This window comes from Myotis yumanensis, unplaced genomic scaffold (assembly GCF_028538775.1).
Source record: "Myotis yumanensis isolate MYYU_CA2020_CCGP unplaced genomic scaffold, mMyoYum1.0.hap1 SCAF_2, whole genome shotgun sequence".
Taxonomy (NCBI): domain Eukaryota; kingdom Metazoa; phylum Chordata; class Mammalia; order Chiroptera; family Vespertilionidae; genus Myotis; species Myotis yumanensis.
Window position 1 is genome coordinate 51143323 of NW_027223753.1, and position 8099 is coordinate 51151421.

Sequence of the window (8099 nt, forward strand, 5' to 3'; positions counted from 1 at the left end):
CTCTACAAACAATTCTTTTCCTGAAAAAATTTTTATATGTTTTTATTGATTTCAGAGAAAGGAAGGGAGAGGAAGAGAGAGAGAGAAACATCAATGATGAGAATCATTGATTGGCTGTCTCCTGCACATTCTCTACTGAGGATCAAGCCCACAACCTGGTTCATGGGTTGATGCTCAACCACTGAGCAACACTGGCTGAGCTACAACCAAATTTTTTTCACACAACATTTACAAACTTTATTGATAAGACATAACCATTTTGCCAAAATTCAGCCATCAATATACAACCTCATTTCCCACCCACAATTAAAGAGAATGTTTCACTTTAAATGGGACATAGAGGCAAAGTGCCAAAAATTAAAGTAAAACCTTAAATTCACCATTCAAATGTCAAATGAAGCAATTCTTCAAATCATTAAAGCATGATAAAGTAAGAACACAGAAAAAAGGACATTGAAGTCATTTCAATTTTTCTTGTATATAATGAAAACAGATGCATTTATAACTTCAGTCTTCAGAAAGCATGCTTCATAAAGTCATTATTCATTTAAAATAGACAAATGCTTACAAAGAACATTTAACTTAAATTTCATAGTTCCTTATAAATGATACTCGAAAGGTTGACCTATATAAGGAAATAAGAGTCCTGTCAAGAGAGATGGTAAACTATAAGTATAAAGTATACCACAATGTTAAAAACCTCACAGTGCTTTATAGGAAAGTCAATAAAGATAACTTAATTTTTCTGGGGAAAAGTGTATTTAGCATTACCAATTTAAATGTAAATTCTATATATGAATTTAATGAAAAACACATTTAAACTGTGCATTGCCACATAATGATCTATTTTGTGTAAAACAATAAAAATGATGTTCTTTTTGAACATGTGCACATCAAAGCCAAAAGGTTATTTTTTACTTTTTACTCTATTGGCAACTTCGGATGCATTTTTAGGTTTTGGTTTCCAGAGGGCATTTTTTACAAATCTTGAAGCTGCCCCTCTGTTCAGCTCGGCTGCCTTCTTCTTGTTTGTTATTTCCTTGACTCGACTTTGTTCATATATATTCTGATTCTTTCCAGTTCCTGCTCTACTGGATGTTCCTTAGAACTAACTCCAGAGTTGCCAAATAAACCCAAAACTTTGAATCTAATGTGTAAGCAGAAACGAAATCCATGTTTGCTTGTTCAAGTGGGTGCAACTGCTGCAACTCATTTCTAGAGACAGACATCATGGTCTTCAGCGTGTCATCCGCAGCAGCGATGGAATTCGCAAATGTTGCCAAATGCTCATGAATTCCTGCTGGGTGGTCTTCATTAAGCTCTTCTCCTGCCCTTCTGACCAGAGTGATGCCAGTTTGATGCGGGAGGGCCCTCTTCTGATGGCAGAAGGCTGGCTTCTTGTATTCTCACTTGGGAAAGGCCACCGATTCCAAATGAACAGCCAAAGTGATCCTGTGACAAAGAAGCTAAATCATGTCTCTCTTTGGTTTAAACCCCTTATGGCTTCCCATCTCCCTCAGAGTAAAAGCCAAACTCCTAAAGCTATAGGCATTGCATAGTTTGGCCTTTGTTACCGCTCTGACTTCATCTCATATGACCCTCCCCCAAGTCATTCTCCTCTAGCCACACTGGCTTCCTTGTTGTGTCTCATAGAAACTTGCCATGCTCCTCTCTCAGGGCATTTGCACTTGCTCTTCTATGTGCTTGAAATGCTCTTCCCACCCAATATATAACGACTCCCCTCTCCTTTCAGTCTTTGTTGAAATGTCAACTTTTCATCAAGGCCTTGCTGACCATTCTACTTAAAGAAACAGCCTGTCCCACTCCTTACCCACCCACACTTTGCCATCCCTCTTATCACTATCTAACATGCTATATATTGACTTTTATTTATTGTCTGCCTCCTCCCTAACATCTCCTTCACCTAATAGAATATAAACTCTATGAGGGCAAGAATTTTAATATATTCTATTCACTAATTTATTCTTCTTTGCCCAAAACATACATGGCATATAAGTAGGACCTCAGGAAATATTGGCTCAATGAATGAGAAAAATGAAGGTGTATGTGTGGGTCTGTGTGATTTTTAATAAGATTGCTAGATATATTAATAAGATTTTAAAAAATATATATATTTTATTGATTTTTTACAGAGAGGAAGGGAGAAGGAGAGTGATAGAGAGTTAGAAACATCGATGAGAGAGAAACATCGATTCAGCTGCCTCTTGCACACTTGCTACTGGGGATGTGGCCACAACCAAGGTACATGCCCTTGACCGGAATCAAACCTGGGACCCTTCAGTCTGCAGGCCGACGCTCTATCCACTGAGCCAAACTGGTCAGGGCATTAATAAGATTTTTAAATGTTCATGAGAAAAATCTCTCTTTGAGACTTATTTTCTGTGTCTTTCTGTGCCTAGGGTAGAGCAGTGTACTTAAAGATTCTAAGATTTTTGATAAAATCTTTGTATACTTTTTTTCTTTTCCCCAAACACTCACCAGTTTTTATTGATCTTGATCTGTTGCACTGAATTACCAAAACCCAAGAGAAATAGTACTGAATTTTTGTACTATTTCTCTTGGGTTTTGGTATTAATGATTACATGTTTTATGAAGTAAAAAAGTAGAAAATATTGCCCATTTTTAACTTCTTTTTTTTTTATATATCATGGACTTTAGCTCATGGTACTTTGGGAGTTTTTAAAAAAATTCTCAACATATTCCTTGTATGTAAGTATATTACAGTCGTAAGAAACTGAAAAGCTACACATGCATTTACTCAACAAATACCTCACTATTGAAAGGGCGAGGGCTGTGCCCTCCATCTTGCCTGTATCCTCCATGTTGGGGCCACGTGCGGCCTTCTTCCGGGAAGCCCAGGCCTCTGCTGGCCACGCCCGGGATTTTAAACTAACCAATGACAATCAAGGGAAGTGCGCGCCATAGATATGACCACATCCTGTGTAATGGGTCACCAGCTCGCACCTGGCCAATCGGCGGGGGGGGGCACAGTCCCCTTTCCCGCCCCTACTCCAACCCTCTATAAAACCCCTGGTTCGAGCAGACTGCTCTCTCTCTGCTTCCTGCTGCTGTGTCGGCAAGGTAGGGGAGCCGAGCTAGCTCGAATAAAGATTCTTATGCTTTTGCATCGGATTGGCTGGCTCCCTGATGTGGTTTCTTGGGAATCTTGAAATCTGGGCATAACATTTGGGGGCTCGCCCGGGGTTCCCAAGACCATGCAGGGATCCTCAATCCGTAGAGTCTGCTTGGCCGTGGTAAGTGTCTGTATGTTGTGTATTCTGTCCTGTATGAGCTCACTTCTGGAATCTTTGCCTGAGGGGTCTAGGGCGGACGCGCCCATGAATGACCACAGACGGGGGAGAGTTAGAAGACGTTCTGCTCCCCATGAGAGATGTGTATTCCTCTCGTGGATTATGAGAGATGTGTATTCCTCTCATGAGAGATGTGTATTCCTCTCGCAGATTTGAGACGAGGCGGTTAGCTCCCGCCGGGTTTGGCGTAATGCCATCGTCTGGTTACTTCCATGGAGTTGAAAGGCTGTTCTTTGGGGCCCTGTTTGTCTGTCTGTGTTTTTGTTTTCTGTGGACTTACTGGACGGATGTTGTGGGACGGACTCAGACTGGTCCTTCGGGTATTGTGATTGATCAGTTCAAGGAGGTTGCGGGAGGCTTTAGAGCTCCCTCAGGAATTGGGAAGTTGTTAGGAATTGAATGGATTGTTTAAACTCTGAATGAATGTCTGGTGAAAGTATGTGAGTGTAAAAGCAGGGGGGAGGTCCCCGCCTGCCCGCGCGACTCCCAGGCAGGGAAGGTGAGGGGAGGGGAGGGGGATCACTGTGCCTGGGGCCGCAGGAGCTGCTTGCTCTGCAGTCGGGGGCAGGCGTGCAGGAGCGCGGTGCGCGGTGACCGGAGCCCGGCCGCACCGCGGGCCCAGGCAGCTCAGCGGCGGAGGCGGGCGCTGGGCCGGAGCCGGAGCCCGAGCGGCGCGGCCTGGAAGAGGCCGGAGGCCGGGAGAGGCGGCGGCAGCCCGGGCAGCCCGAGCCCCGCAGCTTGGACCTGCGCTCTGCGCCATGAGCGGCGGTGCGCCTTCGGGGGGCGGCCCTGGGGGCTCAGGCCGGCGCGGACAAGCTCGTTTGCAGAGCCTGGCGGCGGCGGCGGCAGCAGCCGGCATTGGCCCCGGGCTTGTGGCGAGTGAGTGGAGCCAGGTGGAGCGCGGGGGGCAGGGCCGGCGCGTGGCTCATGGGAGGCGGGAGCAGCGAGGCCCCGTCGGCGTCGGTCCGGGGGAAGGTCCCCCGCGGAGCCTGAGGGCCGGACACCCGGGAGGCCGGGGGCGGCTGCGGCTCTGGATGCGAGCCGGCCTCTTCCCATGGAGATCGCCCCAGCTAGAAATGTAAAAGTTTTAAAATGCATCTGGGATTTCTGTGCACGTGTAGAGGGAAAAAGCCAGTTTAAAAACGAGTGCGCATAGTTTTGAGCTGAACCTGACCTTTTGCTGTGTACAGAATAAAAACCCGAGACTGTTTTGGCCTTAAAAAGTGGCGGAGAAAATTTCTCGCCCTGAGGCAAGTACCACCAGGAAGTTGATAGTCAAATTTACATGTGAATAGCTATGGGGGTTGCTTTTGACTTCCCCAGCAGGAAAATTGTGACCATTTTGAAATTTAGCGGCTATGCCAGGCTTATTGGCTGGAAACTTAAAACTTTTAAGTTCAAATCATCTATGAAGCAGGAATTATACTTGCCTCTCGAATTTATTTTTAAGCTAATCTCTTTAAAAGGGACTGGTACAATTATTTCAGGTAGAAACTGGTTTCATACTGATCTTAAAAGGCTCCAGTTCAGTGTTCTGGAGACCCAGGGTTTGTTTATTTGTGATAAATACCATTTCTATCTAAATAAGACATAGGTCAAGAATCCTGTCCTGGGATGTGGGAAAGGCCCCCACATCTGTTCCTGTCAGGCCCCCATCAGGGGACCTGGCTGATGTTCCTGTTATCTGCTCAAGAGCCCAAGGCTGTAAAAATACTTGTTCACTGAAAAGGTGTAAGTGTAAATGTTTATTTGATGTTTATAAGCATCTCTGTTGTTTACTGGGAACTTTGATTTTCTATGTGATATTCTGTGCTGGGTTGGGATTTTGAAATTCTGGGATAATTTAAAAGGTATTTTGTGGCTTTTCTAGTAACATTTAAGGATGGGGCTCACAGTTCCTCAAGGCAAAGACTTAATGGGCCCTTCCCCCTGCCTGTGAAGGAAGACAATGGGCCTTGAAATCTGTAAAGATAGGCGAGAATGAAGCTGGTCAGGCCCCACCCCCTATCATTCCTGACTTTCTTGCTGCAAGAATTGTCTCTTTTCTTGAGAGGGCTCCAGAGGGCGCACGAGGACATTTGGCTGCACCTTGGCGCCACCCAGGCAAAAGGCACTCCTGGAGCCTCGATGGAAAGGCCCCTACAGCCAACTCCGTGGTGCTGACGACCCCCACCGCTCTCAAGATAGACGGCGTCGTGACCTGGGTCCATCACACCCACGTCCGGTCAGCGGACCCATCCATGATCCGGAAAGACTTCATCTTCATGGACATGGCTCCAAAGAGACAAGGACAATTTATAGGATCACATGTTTAGTAGCAGAAGATGTGGCTGCCTAAAGCGGCCATGATGCCTATATTATGTTTCATTGTATTGATGTGTTATATTGACCTTTAATTCTCTTGCAGGTTTGAATGTATGTTGGCTGTCCTGGAAGGGTACTATGTGGGGTGAACCCCAAAAAGTAAAGGGTGCCTAGCTGCCAAGAGGGCAGGTGCCCACCTGGGCAGGGAACAGTGCCCATCAGGTTTTGGTCTCTGTTGAGAGACAGCTAACAGTTGGCAGCCTGTGTACTGCTTGCAGGCCTTTGTGACCATGCCCATGTCAGGGGTAGTCTGAAAAAAGCCTGTTTAGAGTAGAAGGTCTGAGGCATGGTTATGCATAGAAAGAAAGTTTAATGCCAACAATTAAAAGGAATTGGCAAGGAAAGTCAGAAAATCTTAGAGTAGATCAGTATGTCTTTCTTCTTATGTAATTCCTCCGAAATTTGGCAATGCTAACATGGCAATACATTTCTTTGCATAGATTCAATAAGACCGGTTCCTAATAGTGGTTTTAAAACTTTGACTGGAGTATCATGTTTTAAAGAGCCCTGTCTGAGCTCTAAAGACTTGAAGCCAGTAAGAATGCCACGAAGAAAGCCTGGTATCCTGCTTGGAAGCCCTGAAGATGGCTGGCGCTGGAGTGTCAGGCCGATGCCCTACCATCACTGGCGGTTGGTAAGAGTAAAAGGGGAGCAGTAGGGATGCCTCTGCGTTCCTGCGGAACCCCCACACACTCTGGACCGCAATGGGTAGGAGGGCTACTGAGATGGGCCTTAAAGCCTGGAGCGTGGGCTCAGGTGGAGTTGCTACAGGTGAGGGGTTCACCTAACTCAGCAGATACTGCAGGCGGGCCTGATGGCAGCTGGGTGGCATGGCTTCCTGGCCCTACGGGGCACATTAAGATTCAACCATGAGATTCCAGCAAAGGTAGTCAGTTACCATTCTTGTTGTGTCTATGCAAACATCAGGACAGTATAAATTAATCTTGATTTGGCTTTTTGATAGCCATGGAGGAATTTTAAGAGGAAAAATCCTATTTCAATAGAAGTCAACGGTGGAATGGAAAAGCAGTCCGTCTCATGATTGAGCCGGAAGTTCCAAGACAAAGGAGGGAATGAAAGGGCGAGGGCTATGCCCTCCATCTTGCCTGTATCCTCCATGTTGGGGCCACGTGCGGCCTTCTTCCCGGAAGCCCAGGCCTCTGCTGGCCACGCCCGGGATTTTAAACTAACCAATGACAATCAAGGGAAGTGCGCGCCATAGATATGACCACATCCTGTGTAATGGGTCACCAGCTCGCACCTGGCCAATCGGCGGGGGGGGGCACAGCCCCCTCTCCCGCCCCTACTCCAACCCTCTATAAAACCCCTGGTTCGAGCAGACTGCTCTCTCTCTGCTTCCTGCTGCTGTGTCGGCAAGGTGGGGGAGCCGAGCTAGCTCGAATAAAGATTCTTATGCTTTTGCATCAGATTGGCTGGCTCCCTGATGTGGTTTCTTGGGAATCTTGAAATCTGGGCATAACAACTATGACTATATTCATGCAAGAAATCACTATTCAGGATTTACTATGTACTGGGCACAATTTTAAGGGCTCAGATTCACCAATGAACAAAGCAAAGCTCCCGTGTTACATGCTTCATAATAAATTACGTAGAATTTGGAGTTTTATACCTGTAAGGGGATGTAGAAGATATAGTAACAACCGCCAATTTTACAACCAAATAAACTTATACCAGAAAGCTTGAGTCGTTTTCCACAAGGTCACACAATTAATGTCAGAACATGAATAGAAGCTATCTTGATGATTTCTACTGCATTTCAGATCACCAGTTCTTGCTGTGAATATAAGAGGAGAATACTAAACATCTTTGTGTAAGTATCCTGGGATCTTCTGCTTTTCCTAGGGCATAACAAAAGGTCTAAATTTCATATATTCATGTTTAGGGCAGCTGTGCAATTTGTTGTTATTTTTGTTATGGTTTTTATCCATCTGTCCTACAATCTGTTCACACAGCCTAGGGCAATTATGATGATCAAAACTTTGTCATGCATTCTGAGTCATATCGGTTGTCTCCTATCTGATCAACATTGAGCCTAATTTATAAGTAGGCTATCCCTTATAAAGTTGGTTATTTCTTTAGAGTCAGTAATTTACATCACTATTAAAATGCCCAGAATATGAAATAGCCTTGCAGCCTTGAGAATGAGGCAATTCAAGGTTAAGGTGGCCAAGAAGTAGCCTTTAATTCCGGTGTCCTAAACAATCCTGCTGAAAAATGAATGTAAAAAAAAATAACTCTAGGGGGCTTAATTTTTAATAATCTAACACATTAGTAATCATCTTGGGTACATCCTTTCAGTCCTGCCAGAAACTCTGAGAAATAGATTTGAGCAGAAGGAGGAAGCAGGCTGAGTGATGTAATGCCTTAGCATTACATTGTAGG

The 8099-nt window shown here is 45.2% G+C and overlaps 1 pseudogene; it reads right to left on the minus strand.

The window, feature by feature from the left end:
• Positions 1 to 907: 907 nt before the first annotated feature.
• Positions 908 to 2843, minus strand: LOC139002408 (nuclear nucleic acid-binding protein C1D pseudogene; annotated as a pseudogene).
• Positions 2844 to 8099: the final 5256 nt, after the last annotated feature.